Below are 18,108 nucleotides of genomic sequence, written 5' to 3'. Positions count from 1 at the left end.
TATTCGTACACTGCAGATATAAGCTGTGACTGAGCAGAAATCTCCTCGTCACGTCCCTGAGATCAAGTTTCCAAGTAATGTTTCTAAAAGTGAAGAGTAAAATGCGATCTAAAGGGAAAGTCAAGGTAGTGTTTCATTTCGGTGATACGCGCCCACGATATTGAAACGATTCTCATATCCGAATTGTAACTGAGAATTGATTTACAAAATAACCATGATAAAAGATGTCCGATCCGAATTGTAACTTAGAATTTATTTACGACATAACCATGAAAAACTCCTGTAGCATTTAGCAAGACATGGAGAGAAAAACCTCGTAAAGTGCTGAAAAAAAAAGACACTCCACCGTCAGTATGAAAAAAAGTAAAGTTAAATGCATGTTTCCATTAACGTATGTACTTTTTTTATGAAACTAATGTATAACAGCAAAAATAAAGTTTTTTTTTCAACTAGAGCTCCTTTTCTTGAGAGAAAACATCGTAAAGTGCTGAAAAAAAACATATATGAATAAGAAGTAAAAAAATAAATGGACGCGTTCATTAATATATGTAGTTTTTTATATGAAAGGGATATTTAACAGCAAAAATAAATAAATATCGAGAACTCCTTTACTTGTGTCATTAAATATCACCCGTATATAGCCCCATGCTTTCATAGTATGTTAAACGTACAAAGAAGAATGAGTGCCAGTATTTTTTTTTTTTTTTTTTTTTTTTTTTTTTTTTTTTTTGTGGGAGTGGGGGGAGTGTTTGAAGGAAATAAGGTAAAGCACAATGTGAGGGAACATAAAAACGTAAACATGGAATGTTTGCAGGAACTTTAGGAAACGAGTGATTTGTTCAAGAAATTTGTCTGAAGTGATAATAGTAGTATTCCCGCTAAAAGCTCAGGTGCAGAGAGAGAGAGAGAGAGAGAGAGAGAGAGAGAGAATGAGAGAGACGAGGGAAGAGAGAGAGAGAGAGAGAGAGAGAGAGAGAGAGAGAGAGAGAGAGAGAGGTTTCCACTCTCCCGCATTTCCATTATTAATAAGCCTAGAAATACAAACTTCTGTTGTTGAATAACTTATACCATTAATGATTAGTTGTTAATTGTCATCATTAACGAAAATGACAGAGTAGTGCCGTTTTAACTTACTAGATATACGGCAGTGGAATCTCTCTCTCTCTCTCTCTCTCAGGGCGGTGTGCAAATAGAACCTCAAAAGTATTTTACTCATTTACGTATATTTTTATCTATTTATTACATTTATTTATTAAATTGTCTTTTTTATATTATATTATCTGATTTGTTCTATATCCCTTATTATCTTGTATAGCTTCTTTGAAATGAATTTCAAGCCAGTGGCCTCTGTAGGCTTGTTCCTTATGGATAAAGGGTTTATCTTCTGAATAATAATAATAATAATAATAATAATAATTAATAATAATAATAATAATAATAATAATAATACAAGTAGAGCAAGGCTTATCGTAGTCCACTAAGCCAGGCGAGTTCCTTGAAAATCCTTAGGCACCCACAAACACGCAGTTGGCCTCGAAGCATCTGTGATGCTGTTTTGTCCAAGTCGAAAGTGTTATTTGCTTCTTCCTTTCATTTTTCCTTCGTCCTTTTCCTTTCGTGCTTGCAATACGACATTCCCTCGTGCAACGACAAGCTGTTGGGTCGCGTTGTCAAAAGAAAAAAAAAGGAAAGTGAGTTTTAGTGGGGATTTTGGGTTCAGAATTGTAAGACTATTTTCGTAGGCCTAAGTTAAATCTAGACGAAGGAGATGCTTAGAGATTCTAGTGAGATTGAGATTGTATAGACATATATGTTCCCCTCCCTTATAGTTTCTCGAGGAGAGAGACGGCTTGAAATAGAAGCAAATGCACAAACGCAATGAGTCAGAGATAATTGGTTCTCGGTCTGGCGCAAGGAGGAGTATATTTAGTTTCCCGGGCGAAGAAGACCTGACCGTCGTTTAAAATCAGCGGATTTTTTCCTTTTGGTTTTCTCTGATATTTTATTATGTTTAGTGTAATGGCGTTTAATCAATTTACAGTAAACTAAGATCGTTTTAGACATATTGATTTGTCTCTCTTCAATTTATTTTATTCCATGTCGTAAACTAATCGTCTACTAAACAGTCCACTGTTTGGTATGAAATCCCTGTAAGTCAGTGCTTTCCAATTACACAGTTTTATAATGCATCAAGAGCGCTAGTTTTGTTGGAGACTGGCGACCTCTTGTCATACATTTTCTTTGATATAGTTTTTTGTGAGGCGAAAATGACTGAATGTCTCTTCTGAGAAACTAGGGCTCCAGTTAAGTTTTTTTTTTTTTTTTTTTTTTTTGTCACTTGCAGCCTTATCTCTATTTTTTGACATTTTATTATTAAGCAAAGAAAATGAAGTGTTCTTTTTTTTAGTTCGCTGTTCTCTGAAATTAAAATCCTCGATTGAATTACATTGTTAAGGTCATAAATAGCTTAATAACTATATATCAATATATATATGTGTATATATATATATATATATATATATTATATATATGTATACTATATATATATATATATATATGTATATATGTGTATATATGTATATATATGTATATATATGTATATATATGTATATATATGTATATATATATATATATATATATATATATATATATATATATATATATATATATATATATATAAAAGAGCTTTTCTTTGGAATTAAATGTCGTGTGATGTTATAAGAGTACAGCGACAGCAGTATGGCATGTGGCATATCGCTCCTCTCTGACATCATTTGATACATAATATTAGTACACTGACTCTCCTTATAGCGACGAGCGTACAGTTGAATGAACAGATGTTTCCATATTTGATGGACAAGATATTCAGGGTTCCTTTCACAGTCTTTCTGCTCAACATACAAACATTCATAGTTTTAAATGACCTCTCTGAAAGCCCATAATAAAAGCCATTTAATTATCCTGGTTGGGGGGAGGGGGGGGGCGCGCGTGGGGGTAGTGCCGTCAGTGCTTCTAACATGGTGCACTGGAGGTGGGACTTGAGGTTCTTTGCAGCGTTCCCTCGGCCCCTAGCTGCAACCCCTTCCATTCCTCTTACTATACTTCTGTACTCTACCTCTTTCTTCCATTTTACCTCCGTCTAACAATTGTTTAATAGTGGAACTGCGAGGTTTTCCTCCTGTTACGCCTTTAAAAGCGTTCTACTCTCAATTTCCCTGTCTCAGGGTTTGATCTTTGTCCTAAACTTTATACCCATTCCACTCCAGTGAAATTATACATTGCCTTAAGATGGATACGTTGTGTAAGGCTTTCTGAAAGAGATTTATAACATGCGAAATATGCTAACAAAGTAGGGCAAGATGACATATGTCAAATTACAAATGGACTAAATGAAATTTTTGCAACTTTGCCTGGATCGGAATACTGGGATGATTAATAATAACGTATGATGCTTCAGACGTTCATTGTAGCGGGTCTTCATAGAATTCTAAGGATAGACCTATGGGAATAGCGCAACACTCTCGTATGCAGATATAATTACACTGTATTCAAGATTCGTAACTAATTAGTTGAAGTTTCCTCAGCGGGTTGTCTGCAGACGGTATCCCAACCTATTCAGGAGACAATGTTCTCGTTTTGACATATAAATATGGCTCGCTCAGAGGCGGAAACGGTTGCCTGACTCCTCAGCAGCAACCTTAAAGCTTTCAGGGTTTGTCATTTTTACTCTTCATTTTTTTTACGGAAGGAATCATACGCAATTTTTACAAGTTTTATTGGGCTGTGCTTTTTTGGGGAATTGGTAGGAATTTCTAAATGTATTATATATATATATATATATATATATATATATACACACATGTGTGTGTGTGTGTGTGTGTGATAATAAAAGGAGCCCATAAAAACACCCAAAAATATAGAGAGAAAAGTACTATATTTCAGAGACTGCTGTCTCCCTCTTCAGATATAGAATGGGAAAAGTTTAAGAAAAAGGTAGTATTTATACACCAAGAGATCCATCCACAGGTAAGCCAATTTAGGTCAATCCCGCTGACAATTCTTTATCTTCTTAAGCGTTGGTTGAATTAGATTAAGACGGTGACTCAGACCCTCGGAAAATCTAACCCTTTTGCATTTACTTACCCAAACACCTAATCCAAATCCCTGATTAACGTCCAACAAAAGACATCCCCAAGGACTCCGGGGTTTAGCGAAAATCCCATGCCAGGACTGTGACCAATCTTACATCAGATTTACAGGAAAATCACTTCCCCAGAGATTAATACAACACAAACGGTCAGTTAGGTATGGACAACAGAACTCAGCTATTTTCAACCATATAAATGAACATAACCATAGAATAAACTGGAATTTGTCACGTATAATTTATAGCAGCAACTGCCGGTACAAGAGTCAAATGATGGAATCGGCCTTAATAAAAGAGAGGCAGGTAATGAACATCTCAAAAGGAGCATGGGATTCAGATGTCATCGACAAGATTCATCAACCAACAAGCTTGAGAAGATTAAAGGAAGATTATCAGCGGGGGTGACCTAAATTGGCTTGTTTGTGGATGGATCTCTTGATATAAATACCACCTTTTCTTTAAACTTTTCCCATTCATATACCTGAAGAGGGAGACAGCAGTCTCTGAAATATAGTACTTTTTTCTCTCTATATTTTGGCGTTTTTATGGGCTCCCTTTATTAGATGGACCCTTTCAGTCATATATATATATATATATATATATATATATATATATATATATATATATATATATATATATATATATATATATATATATATAGATATATATAGATATATATATATATATATATATATATATATATATATATATATATATATATATATATACGTATATATATATATATATAGATATATATATATATATATATATATATATGTATAATATAAAACACCGTATCGTGCTTCTAAGAAATCAATAGAAGAATCCACAGTAATATCCTTGTTTATCCAGATAAAATATATTTATGGAAATATATACAAAGCTTAAAGCTTTCGTCCATCCTCCTGTGTACTTGATCTCTAACTGAATTAATGAGAGACATGGTATTGGTGAAGATATCCAAATAAACATAAACAAACAGACAAAAAAAAAAAACAAGGGTAAAATATGCAAATAAGTCATTGGATCGTATTCCTTTCCATAATTCTCTGTGATCTTCGAGGCGGGACAAAGCGCCGGTCTTCTTCCTGAATGACATCTTGAGGGTCGTTAGCCAACAAGGTAGTTTGTAGATCCGACTCTGGAACGGACGAAGGATGGTTATCTACATAATCAGATTGAAGGAGGCTGTACACATTTCTGAAGTTCTTAATTCTGGCCCTTTTGCAAATTTCTTCACTCAAAAGTAAATTGTTCATTATTCCAGTATTCCCCTCAAAGGTGTCATTCAAAGTGATGAGAGCCCCTTCCACAATTCTCCTAGTGGTCCTACCCGCACTCTTATATATAACGTTTCCTCCCTTGAAGTCGATAGCATGATCAGAATCCCAAGTATGCTTGGCAATGGCGCTGTAAACGTTGCCCAAACGGCAGGCTGCAATATGTTCACGTTTCCTCTGGTCCAGGGAACGACCGCTTTCACCAATATAGCATTTGTCACAATTTTTACATCCTATAGCATAGACTCCAACATCGGTGTTTGGTTTTCTGTAACTGTTTTTGATCATTTTCTTTTTAAATGCCTTCCCCTTCCGTATAATCATGACCTGAAAAAAAGTTTCTAATAATCTTAGAAAAGAAAGACATGGGTATACCGTAGTTTTTCAATACCCTAATACTCTTGGGGTGGCGAGGTTGGCTAAGGCTTCACTGCCAGTCCTGGAATTGAGAGGTCGATGGTTCGCGCCTGTCGACCGCCAATTCTATCATCGCTTAATAAATTCCCCCTCTGTTAAACAAATATGAAAATATATTAATTCCGAGGTAGAGCGAATTAGATATTAAAGGACATTTGTAGCTCGATATATGTATATGAATCACGGCAATGTGATAGACTTATATAATGACTACGTGCGGGCAAAAGCACTACCACGCTACCGAGGACGAGATGGGCTTGATGCAGTCTCCAAAACAAAAAATAAAAAAACTGAGCGCGGCAGGTATTTGAGATGGGAGGCGGTCATAAACTTATATCTCTTGCAGTGGCGGGGTTGGCTAAGGCTTCACTGCCAGCCTGGAATTGAGAGGTCAATGGTTCGTGCCTGTCGGCCGCCAATTCTATTATCGCTTAATAAATTCCCCCTCGTTTAAACATATATGAAAATATATTAATTCCGAGGTAGAGCGAATTAGATATTAAAGGACATTTGTAGCTCGATATATAATATATATATATATATATATATATATATATATATATATGCCATAAACTTTTTTCTGCTTTCAAGGGATGGCGCCAGAAAAGTACACCCATCTAGTTTCTCAGTAAGTATTAAGAGATGAGATTGCCAGCTCCACGCCCGATTTCTTGACACCAGCAGAGGCTGGTACCCACTTAAACGCCGATGGATGGTCTTAGGTAGACCGTGGTGAGCAGTTGGTAGGAGAGATTCACTGACCTAGAAAAACGAGTTCCGTATCACTATTCCACAACACCCACTTTGGTGGATGGTGAGGTCATAATATTGTTATAATATATATATATATATATATATATATATATATATATATATATATATATATATATATATATATATATATATATATTCGTATATGTTAACCGAATGGGATTTTTTTTTATAATGTCGTCCACATTCTCTGGATATTAAAGGACATTTGTAGATTAATGCATGCATAGTATGTATATGTACTCCATTACATTTTTATATTCTCAAATATCAAGTTATAAATATCGTTTCTTATCCAATTCGCTATACCCCTGGAAAATATAGTTGATAAGTGCTTCTTAACCGGTGGGATTTAAATTGCTGCCTGATTTAGAAACAATAATGTACAATAACTTTTGACCAGAAAGCCATCAAGACAGGCATAAGTTTATATCGACTCCGATATAAAATGTCTAAATATAGGGAAGACGAGTTCTCTTTCCTGCATTTGATATTCAAAACTTGTTAAACTCCAGAAAACTTCGTGGTAAGATGCTTAAAAGAACTTGTGGGATGAAGTTATAAATATTTTTCAAGCTGTTTTCCATCGAAGCTCTCTCTCTCTCTCTCTCTCTCTCTCTCTCTCTCTCTCTCTCTCTCTCTCTCTCTCTGTATGTATATATTATATATATATATATATGTGTGTATGTGGTGTGTGTGTGCGTGCGTCTGTGTGTGAAGGTGCGCGTGACGTGCGCGCTCAGGTGTATACATATAAATATACATTATACATAAATATATCTGTGTGAAAAAGTGGGTGGTATTAGAGGGTTAATGCGCATTGTTGTTCATCTTATCATGAAATATGATCTTCAATTGTCCGTTCACATAAGACATAATAAAAATGGTAATATGGTATGTATAATATATCTACTGTACTGTACATCAAGTAAGAGAATCAAGGGTGCAAGGAACCCACTCTTTGCATGGCTCTGCTGAAAGAATGGAATTATTAGCGATTTTCATCCCAATACTAAAGAGTGAAAATAAAAACAATCCCAAGAAGGAAGAGAGGATTAGCGTTAGCACTTGCCCCGACAGTTGTCCTCATCTTATGTGATTGATCCACTGAGGGAAGTCTGAGACTCAAGGCTGGACCTTGGACCGCATCGTCTTGCTGTCTCCTATGAATTCTCTACGACAAAACTGAGTCCAGTAATGCTTTTGCGGACTTTTTTTTGTTGGCGTGGTCACTTTGAATCTTTAAACAATTGGGGGGTATCATTTAATTTTCAAATTCAAATCTTATTCATATGCAATGACATATAATTACATGGATTACATATATTTAACAAAATTAAAAAGATAGAATCTTACTCAACACTGAGAAAGTCTTAAGTAAAAATAGTTTCCTCTGCTTCATAACAGGTAATCATTGTATTCTTGCAGTCTGTCAGTTCTTTAATCAAATTTACCCTTCAGTTATCTTCACAATTATAATGTTTCTTTAGTAAGTGCTTAATACTTCTCACAGTAGTATTAAGCAGTTACTATAGAAAATGACATCCGAAATCGGTATTGGCTTGAGCGCAGACTTCTATGACGCAGTCGGTTTCGTAAGAAAACTATTCATGATTTTAGATGATAGCCACAGACGATTTTGAGCCCTTATTGACATTTTAGGTTTTCCTTTTCCATTTTGGATAAGAACTCCGTTAGTTTCCAATCACAAGCTAATATGTATTGAGATAAAAAAAGAATTAGTTAAAATACTGCCTGGAGGTTTATTGTCTACAAAATACTTTTGTAAACCCATATTTTGCAGTTATATGCTACTGTCAACAAAAACGGGCGCTCTCAGATCTTTTGTTTGTGTTATGGAGACCAAAATTGGCTAAGACTACAAATTACACCTCAGTCCGTCGAAGCAGAGAGAGAGAGAGAGAGAGAGAGAGAGAGAGAGAGATGGCTAATTCTAAACTAACCACGGTAGCAAGGGTGGAAAATTCATCTGTGCAGAAAATAGAAAGTATTAACATCAAGATAATTTCAAAGGAAACTCAAGCCAACTATTATCTTCTAGCTTTAATGAATCACAATCTTTCCGTTAACGAAGGAGGTCATCGTTTTTTTCAGAAATAATACAGTATTGTTTCTTTCTCTGTATTGTGGTGCATTATTTGTTGGAATGGTTAGCTTTTACTCTATGCCAGTACTTTATTCACATAATATTATTATTATTATTATTATTATTATTATTATTATTATTATTATTATTATTATTATTATTATTATTATTATTATTCAAAAGATGAACTCTTATTCATATGGAACAAGCCTACAGGGGTGATTGCCTTGAAATTCAAGCTTCCATTTGAAAGAAGTTCCAGAGGATAACAGGAAATGCAGAAAGAAGAGATCAGCTATTAGAACACAAAAGGTTGGTTTAGTAGATTAATAAGTAGAAATAGAAATAAATAACTAAAATACAGGGTGAAATATTGTTCAAGGGTAGTAATGCATCGGAAAAGAAAGATGTACAGAGGGAGGGGTGGAGGTTTTATGAACGACGCAAGCTACAGCTAATTTTATTTAACTCTGTTAGTGTTATATGAGCAACTCTAATCCCATAATTGCCTTCTCGCCATTTGGCCAGACCCTAGACCCAAGTCCCAGCCTTAAGGGGGTTACGAAGATCCACTGTTCTGAACAAGTAGGTCTTGGTTCTGAACCTTGACCGCGAGAAGAGGAGGATTCGAGCGCGACGAAAGTGCAATACTTTGGCTGCATCGTATACATACATATATGTATATGTATATGTATATATATATATATATATATATATATATATATATATATATATAGATATATATATATATATATATATATATATATATATATATTATAGTAATATTATATATATATATATATATATATATATATATATATATATATATATATATATATATATATATATATACTCCTTACAAAATGATCTTTTCCCGATAATTCACTAAAGCTAGTCGTTCGTCATTTTAGCTAAGCTTGTTAAATCGGAAAGTATGTATCTTTACCTGCCTTTTAAAAAGATTTAGCTTCTGTAATTTATTAAATAATTTTATGAGTGTCTACTGTTTCGTCAACGATGGTCTTTCATTTTTTCAGATATCTTGTAAAGGAAAACTATTGTGCCGGCTTTGTGTGTCCGGCCTCAGATCTTAAAAACTACAGAGGCTAGAGGGCTGCAAATTCATATGTTGATCACCCACCCTCCAATCATCAAACGTACCAAGTTGCAGCCCTCCAGCTTCAGTAGTTTTTATTTTATTTAGGGTTAACGTTAGCCATAATCGTGCTTCCGGCAACGATGTAGGACAGGCCTCTACCCGCCCGCGGTTAAAGTTTCGTGCGCCGCAGCTCATACAGCATTGTAAAAGTGCCTCAGTGGCATGGTCGGTATGGTGTTGGCGTGCCACCTTGTTGACCGCGAGTTCGATTCTCGGACATTCTATTGAGGGATGAGAGATGTGTATTTCTGGTGATAGAAGTTCACTCTCGACGTGGTTCGGAAGTCACGTCAAGCCGTTGGTCCCGTTGCTGAATAACCACAGGTTCCATGCAACGTAAAACACCATTACAAACAAACATACAGCATTATACCGAGACCACCGAAAGATAGGTCTATTTTCGGTGGCCCTGATTATACGATGTAGCGGCTGTACAGAAAACTCGATTGATTTGCATTTTTTACTTTTTGCATTTTATGACACTACAACCATGTTCTCGTGTATAATTAGTATCAGTTGCATTTGAAGAAGGAGCAGCCGACGCAATTTTTGCTAACTTCTCTTGTTAAAAGGACTTTGGTTGGCTTAGAAAATAAATGTCATTGAGAATAAGGCCCCGTCCACACGGCCGAGCTTTGCTCGACGAACTTTGTTCGATGTGACGTCAGAAGCGGAGAAACCGCGGCAAAGTTCTGACTTTTCTCGCTGTTTCTACGCTTCTGACGTCACATCGGACAAAGTTCGTCGACCAAAGCTAGTTAGGCGATAGCAAACTCTTGTCGTAACCAGACAGAGACCAAATGGCCATTTCAGAGGACTCGCGGTCGGGACAAACAGGAAGTTTAGGTAAGTTTTAAAGAAGACATTAATTGCCATTTAAGTTAACCCCTCCCCCCAGAAAAATGAGAATTCTGAAAGTCCAAAACTGAATAAATGTTTTTGAATTTCAGTGCATACTTTCAACATGATAAGTAAAATTCTCTTAACCAAAGTCAGTACTTTGAACAACATCTAATCGTGTTGAAGGGCGTAGACCTCATACCAAATTTTCTTCTTAATATAACTAAACATTTTCAAGTGTTTCATTTTGTATATACCTATATATGCAATGACATTTATAGAAGAAAGGGTCCAGTTTTGGGAAAAAAGACCCCCACATAAAAAAAAAAACTCTGGGTACGGGCCTGCGGTGTATGTACATATATCCATTCTTAAGCATCGCATTGTCCTTCTTAAAGTTCTCAATAGACACTTCCACAAGTTTCCTCAAACTAACACTCATTCTTAACCATCTTGTGTCATTCAGCTTTATCTCATCTCCCGTGGCGTTATTTCAGATTTTTTTTGGGGGGTGCGGGCAAAGATTTAGAACTTATGGTATGGGCGGTGTGGCAAGGGAAGCGAGCCCTATCATCTGGGGTTGGGGGGGGATGCTATAAGCCTCTTCCGAGAAATTTTTGGAATTTTATACACATTTTTCGAGCATTTTGAAGCCATAAAAGAGCTGTGTTGAGTTAATAAAGTAGCCCACACACACACACGCAGACACTCACACACACACACACACACACACACACATATATATATATATATATATATATATATATATATATATATATATATATATATATATATATATGTGTGTGTGTGTGTGTGTGTGTGTGTGTATAGTATATATGTATGTATATTATATATATATAGATATAATATATAATATATATATGTATATATGTAGATATATATATATATATATATATATATAAATATATATATATATATTGTTACATGAAACGTAAAACTATAAATATGATTGATAATATAGGAGTAAAGAGAAAGTCTGGTTCTAGTACCTACTATTATTATTATTATTAATATTATTATTTCAAAAGGTAGGGGGTAAACCAAGTCTTGTGGGGATGGAACTGTGTCATGAGGGGCAAGTGCCCCCAGCCACACCCCCCACAAATGACGCCCCTGAAGTCATTTCCTTCTTATGCATTCAGCAACTCTGTAAATTACTTACATCAACCCCGGATTGCAATCGCTTCAAACACCACTTGATTTTTCATTCCGAGATTCGTTTGGTCATTAACGTTTCTTTCTTCATGATTTCCGTCTTCCGTTTAGGATTCGAGCCCATGTCGAAAATCATGATTAGGAATATTGAGTGAAAAATGAAAACAGTACAGTCTTTTAATTAGCGTACATGATAATTTGTGAAATGAAAGCGAATAGAATTTGAATTGTGTTGACAATGAATTCATTACCGAGATAGCTCATACTCTTTCCCACCTTGTATCGTACCATTCGGTTTTAGATGTTTTGAATCATTAGAGTCTATTAGTGACATGCAGCATCAAACACCGATTGCCAGCGGTGAAAACGGAAATGATCGGAGACAAAACTCTACAGAACACCTAACCGTTATAAGTCTGACGATGATCTTCCGTGTTTTTCATGTCGAGTTCTTTACACGTCCGAGCTCTTTTATGATCGTGTTCTTTTTTGTGATGATGTTGTAAGGATATACATTCATACTTATACGTCTAACTGTATCTAAATTTTGCGCATGCCTGTTTCACATAAGCACATGTTTGTGTATACGTATTATGCTGACGTACGTGTATGAGTGTCTGAAGTGTGCTTACGGGGTGGCGACTGCATAATCAGTAACGCCATTCAATGATATCAGTCATAAGTGGCCCCACTCATTAAGGAACAGTTGGCTAATGCTTGTATGCTTCCTTTTCTTTTGTAAGCAAACATTTTTCCTCTTTTTTAAATAAAAAAAATGATCTTATATGCTGCTAAATCATCCCATATGGTGGTATTGCAGTTACTGCAAAATGTCTAAATAGAACGTAAGTTGTTCCCACTAAATGTACTCTATCTCTTAAATATATAATAAAGATTTTTACTTATATTTAATCTCTAGACATCCTCTTTTATCAAAATGTATGTATATGTATTTATTTTGCTGTGAAATAGAAAGGAAAGAAGAGAAAAAGATAAACGATGTAATAAGAATGACGTCATAAGAAATGAGCACAGACCTCCGCGTCCGAGTGCCCTTTGATTTAAAGCCTTCTGTTCCGAGCCCGGATCAGGACAAGGAGCTAATTCCGGATTCCTTTTGTAATATGGTAGACTGTGATTACTGTCATATCGCTTTGGGAGGCCCGCCTCCCGCCGCTGGGATAATTACCACGTATTTGCTGCGAGGAACACTCCCGCCTGATTACTCGTCGGATGTGTTTACATTTCTGAATTTCCTCGGATGGGCAACGAGTTGACTTCTAAATGCTGCCGATTCTCTCTCTCTCTCTCTCTCTGTGTGTGTGTGTGTGCGCGCGCGCGCGTGTGGTTCTAAAATTAATATAGTTAACCTAAGAAATGTAGAGAGGAGTGTAGCTATATCGTTCACTCGTATTTTTCCTAAGTATTTCATTGGTATTACTGTATAGTATCTCATAAATTTAATAAGAAGACACTTTGCTAACTTCGGTGTAATATTGAATTTGAAAAGTGTAATATCTCTGTGCGTGATAGCTCTGGACATTAATACCCAGTAATTTGCGTGAATTTTAACATTTTTAATAAATTTACTAAGAAAATATAATTGATTCTAATACTATATACTTGTTTTGATGTAGAATGATCAACTTTAGTAGATTCACATCCCGTGCATCTGATGTCTAGGCCAGTCCCTTACGGCATTCTTGATTGGCTGTTGATAAGCCAATCACAGGGATGGAAACTTTTCTAAGTCTCTCTCGAGAGTTCACATAGGCAGGGTGTATGTTCCACCTCTCTTGAGGGATACGTCTTTTAAAAGTATCCCTCAGTAGAGGTGAAACATACATCCTGCCTATGTGAACTCTCGAGAGAGGCTGAGAGTTTCCAGCCCTGCCATTGGCTTATCAACAGCCAATCAGGAGCGTCTTAAGGGACTGGCCTAGACATCAGATACACGGGTGATATGAATTTACTGTAGTAATTAGTGGCTCTCTAAATATGAGAGGAACACCATTCATGAAGTCGTGGTCTCTCTTGGTGGGACTTCTATAGGTCTTCTTCTACTCCCTTTTACAGGACCAGTGCTGGCATAAGCTACTACTTTATCTAAACCAATCACCTGAAATCTTTTCACCCCAATAAATGCAATTGCAAGTTCAGACTAACATTAACTGATACACACAACCTGTTTATATATCATTAATAAATACAAAATGCTTTTACTTGTAGCAATCACGGATAACTGATTTTGCTTGTTGAAAATCGCGCAATGAAAAAAAATCTCAGATGCTTTGCATCTGTAAACTTTTACAAAATGGCATCCAGGGTTACGCTAGTTATACATATAAAAAATCGTGATTATGTTTTGCATCTGTGACGAGAAAAAGAAATCATAATCGGTGGCCTTCAGCTGCATGGTTATCCCAGATCCCAAAGCTCCGTCTATTGCGAGGCGGGATGCATTTTCGATGCGAGGCGGTGCGGCCGCCGGGCGTGGTTTCGCGATCAGTTTCACTTAGAAATGACGAGCAGCGTGCGAAGTCGTTTCGAGAGAAAGGCGTAAATAGAAATAATGGTAATGGCAGCAGAGTAAGAGGTGATGGGAAAAGGAGGGAAGGGATGGGATCCTTGAGGGTAGTGGGGTAGGGAGGGGGTAGGTCGGGGGAGAAAGACAGACGCGCAAGAAGGAAGGGACACTCGGTGGCTGGGTAAGAGAGGCATGAGTGATCTACCAGACGGGCGGCCGCATTCCCTCGAACCCTGTGGGGGCGAATGATGACCCTACCACACAACCACCCCCTTTTCCCACCCATCCTCTGCAACCCACACCCTAACCAACCCACCCATTACTCCAACTCGACGCCCATTTGCTATATCAACGTCACCTACAGGATTTTCATTCAACTTGGGCAGTTATTTATATTCAGCTTCCATAAATGGGCCACTTTTCGAGCGTGTGCCATAATTACGGGTAGGGTTCACTTCAATTGCCATGGCTCGAAATGCCTACCTCCGTCCACCCTCGCGTCACTCTCGATCCCGCCCCCGCTCACCCGAAAGAAAGACAAAAAAAAAATCGCCTTCAATATTCATGTCATTGTCGTCACAGCAGCTACCTCTAGCACACAGCATCAAGCACTTCCAAATTCATCTCTGTGATTGTTTGCTGGCATCCTGCGGTGCAAAGCATTTCATTGCCAGTTTAACATTGTTTGAATACTACAGTAGACATCGTATGGGTAGCTAGGAATCAAAGGATAAGTTTATTGTACTCTCCATTGGGGTAAAATTCAAGAAAATATAAGCCTATCTCTTGTCATTCTTTTCCTTTCATTGTGTTCAATATTGTTTTGACTCGCAGAAGATAATTTAGTCTCCTCCGCTTAATATCTCCATTTTCTCTAACACATAATTTTGCTTTTAAATTTTATCATATCCTTCCTTCCTTTATTCGCCTCCATTTCTCTTCTTTTTTGTGTCCGGCTCTTGACCAGTCAAGAGCCGAATGAATCGTAAATTTTCTGATAATTGTACCCACTTTATTGTACAAGTGGATTCTGCTGACTGCTTGCTCTGCATCTTTGGTGCCAAGTGCTTCTAATCTGTCTTCGATTAAACAGTTTGGTATGGTATAATATATATATGTGTATATATATATATATAATAATATACATATATATATATATATATATATATATATATATATATATATATATATATATATATATATATATATATTGAGTAGTATTTAGTACATATTAAAATGGCGCCATCATTATTAAGGCCGCCCTAATATTATTATAAATTAATATAATCCCAAACACACGACTGCATGGTGGCTGGTAATGATCTGCTTAAAGGAAACTTGCTTTACGTGGGACATGATAGAATAGAACCAGTTGCTCGGGTGACTTTAATGCAGAAGTACACGAGAGATGAAAAGAAAATATATAATGAAAGTTATTAAAGATTTTACTACCAGTACTTCCATTATAACACTCAATTTACTTGAATATCAGTATTAAGGCCTGTTAAAATCCCAGTATTTAGGTCATTAACGAGACAGAGAAAAATTAAATTGCCACAAAATGCAAAATAATAACAAGAACGCGACAATGTATTATAACAACTTTCATGTTACTGGATTTTCGTATTACTTTGGTACTTTTGGAAAGTCAGTTCGAGGATTTTCCCGCTAAATTTACTGCAGCTACACACCTTTCGTCATTTTGCGTGATAACCCTCCTGTTTTCTCCTGATCTGTCTCCCTTATCTCCTCTTGTTTCCCAGACATAAGGGTTATTGCAACTTTCACAAGACATGGAGCATAATCATGAAAGTTTTTTTTTTTTTTTTTTTGTAGTGGAAGCTTTCATTTAGTTACGTGTCCTTGACATCCATTAAGCAATGGCAAACATTTTCCATCTCGGCAACGTCAGTGCACATTTAATGATCTGGTCCAATTCTTTAGCCCAGCCTAATTTTTATAATTTTAAATTATATGTAAATTTTGCCTGAGAGAGATCTGTTTACAAAGAAAAAATCCTGACCATTTTATAAAAACGCCAGGAACAATATTGGAGTTTATTCTCAAGGAGGGCAAGTTCTCAGTATCTCAATATACTATAGACTAAGACTTCAACATTAAATGCTTTCGAATTTATACTATAGTCCGTATAATATTTCAAAATGTAAACTACCCTAAACATAGTCTTGAAAACTTACCATTATAAATAAATAAAAAAAGTAAAGTAATTACGAAATTCTTACTATTTTCAAAGTTCGTGAAATCTTTTTAGTTCTTTAACCAAAAAATGCCTCCACTAATGACCAACACAGACAACTTTGTATTGATCAGGATAATTGGTAGAATAGTCAAGAGAAAAGTGACAGGGAAAAAGTCGTAGGTGATAGAATAAGAGGGGGAGAAGGGAACAAAAGGAAAAAGTTTTTTTTCAGGAAGTAGATGCAGAGAGGAAGGTTAAGCAAATGGATCTCAGAATATAAAATGCAAATAAGAGAGACACTGTCTGACACGGCTGCCCAGGGTCGATGGAATATTTTGAAGACTTGTTGGATGTGGAAGGTAGAAGAGAGGAAGAACTGAAGGATGAAAGAGTGGCAAGAACTAGTAAGTTTGAGAATGTTTTTTGATGTGGCTGTTGAAGGGTTAAGGAAGATAATTAAGAGATAAGAAACCGAGACAATGGATTGATTGCCAGTAAGATGAAAGTGTGAGTGAGTGTGACAGTTGTTTGTAAGATATATGTGGATGAGGGAGAGGTTTCAAAGGAATGTATGATTGGAATAATTGTTCCTTTATGTAGTGGTAGAGGTGACAGAGATGATTAAAAATAATAAAGGTGTAACGTTACTTGGTGTACTAGAGGATAGAAGGATTGATAGGGGAAGGACAGTGTGAATTTAGATAAAGGGACGCTGTGTGGATCAAGTTTATTCATGAAACATTTGCTCGAGAGATTCAGAAGCATTGGCAAAAAAGTTGTGTTACATGCTAAGTTAAGTATATCTTAGTTTTACCAGACCACTGAGCTGATTAACAGCTCTCCTTGGGCTGGCCCGAAGGATTAGATATTTTTACGTGGCTAGGAACCAATTGGTTACCTAGCAATGGGACCTACAGCTTATTATGGGATCCGAACTACATTATATCAAGAAATGAATTTCTATCAACAGAAATAAATTCCTCTGTTTCTGCATTGGCCGAGCCGAGAATCGAACTTCGGACCACCAGATTGGTAGCCAAGCGAAAAACCACTCGTCCAACAAGGAACACTGTGTTACATGCAATGACCTAGAAGACTGAAGACAGAATTGATGGAAAGGTAGTGAGAAAGGTATTGAAGATGTTGGAAGCTAACTTTTTCAGAGTGCTGAAAGGTTTCCTATGAACTGTGTTAGGATTTGTAGGCCGGAGTGACTGGTATTCGTATAGTGTTTATGTCCCTATGGATTGTTTAATTTATTGAATTTGGGATATGAGAAGTCAAAGGAAGCACATTATTTGTACTGGTGTTTGAGAGTACAGGCAGTCTCCAGGTTACAGGAGGTCTTCTGTTCCCATCAGGGTGCTGTAAGCCGAAAATCGCCTTAACCCAAATCATCATAATTATAATGGGAATAAATAGCACTTTCAGTGCTGTATGCACAATAAGTCCGGGTTACAGTGCCTTAAAGCAGGTAATGGCGC

The sequence above is a fragment of the Macrobrachium nipponense genome, chromosome 9, assembly GCF_015104395.2.
Source record: "Macrobrachium nipponense isolate FS-2020 chromosome 9, ASM1510439v2, whole genome shotgun sequence".
NCBI classification, from domain to species: Eukaryota; Metazoa; Arthropoda; class Malacostraca; order Decapoda; family Palaemonidae; genus Macrobrachium; species Macrobrachium nipponense.
The sequence above is the reverse complement of the archived record's forward strand: the minus strand, read 5'-3'. Positions refer to the sequence as shown.